Genomic DNA, 1389 nt, shown 5'->3' with positions numbered 1-1389 from the left:
TTCACAATTTTATGTTCCCTCTCCTAGCAACAAGAGTGATGATGTAGAAAACAATGTAGTGGCGTGTTCAGTTATGTCAGTGTCTGCAGAGTGTGTGTGTGTATGTGTATGCATGTGTTTGTTTGAGAGAGGACATTGTATTTAACGAAAAGATGAAGAATAAAGATGGGACATCTGTAAATAAAACAGTAATTATCAAAGTAGAGCTTAGATGTTTAATTTGTGTGTCAATGCAAGTTTAATATTTTACAGATATAGAACTATGTATTCTCTATTGTGTTCAATAATGATATATAAACAGTTGTTTTACTGTGTTGTTTTACCATGTCAAAGGCGTATACATCAATGGCTAATGGTTTCCTCAAACCATTTTATAGATTTGTCTGCACAAAATGCAATAAACTGAAGTCATTTTATTACAACTTTGCTTGCAGGTGTATTCTTTGTTTATAGACAAACTATTGAGGGTCTTACTAAACAGTTCAAAGCATATTAAATGTTTAAAAACACTCATGAACTTCTTTGTTCAAGTGACATTTTCTAGACAGGGAAATACTTTGGGAGTGAAACAGTACTTTTATATGTGAGGGGGGCAGGAGACCATTCCAGTCAGCTTGAGTCGTCACTACAGACCCGGGTTCGATTCCAGGCTGGGTTGCAGCCCGCTGCGACCGGGAGACACATGAGGCAATGCACAATTGGCCCAGCCTCGCCCGGGTTAGGGGAGGGTTTGGTTGGCCGGGATGACCTTGTCCCATTGTGTTCTAGCGACTCCTGTGGCGGGGCGGGCGCATGCACGCTAACACGGTCACCAGTTGTACGGTGTTTCCTCCGACACATTGGTGCGGCTGGCTTCCAGGTTAAGCAAGCAGTGTGTCAAGAAGCAGTGTGGCTTGGTAAGGTCATGATTCGGGGGACGCATGGCTCTCGACCTTCGCCTCTCCAGAGTCCGTACGGGAGTTGCAGGGTTAGGACAAGACTGCAACTACCAATTGGAAATCACGAAAAAGGGGGTAAAACGTTTTTTTATTTTTATATATGATAATACATTGTTAGAGGTAAAAATATGTATATAATAATACATTGTTATAGATTAAATGTTTACCATAGAGCTGTCTGAAAAAATTGTGAAATACCATATGCAGGTTAGGCAGACGCATCCCAATGCACTATTTAAACTCAGACTGTTATGACAAGTGTTCTTATCTCACCAAGCAAAGCTCAAAAGATTGTAGGCATATTTTTCTTATGGACAAAGTGCACCAGAAGACCTTGTTTTTCATATGACACTTGCGTCATCAAATAGTATCATACGTCTTACTCAGTCATACAATAGCCACAGTATGAGTCATAATACCCATAAAACATAGCGATCAAACAGGGAAATGG

Source organism: Oncorhynchus gorbuscha, linkage group LG10 (genome assembly GCF_021184085.1).
Source record: "Oncorhynchus gorbuscha isolate QuinsamMale2020 ecotype Even-year linkage group LG10, OgorEven_v1.0, whole genome shotgun sequence".
Lineage (NCBI taxonomy): Eukaryota > Metazoa > Chordata > Actinopteri > Salmoniformes > Salmonidae > Oncorhynchus > Oncorhynchus gorbuscha.
This window is presented reverse-complemented; position numbering follows the sequence as displayed.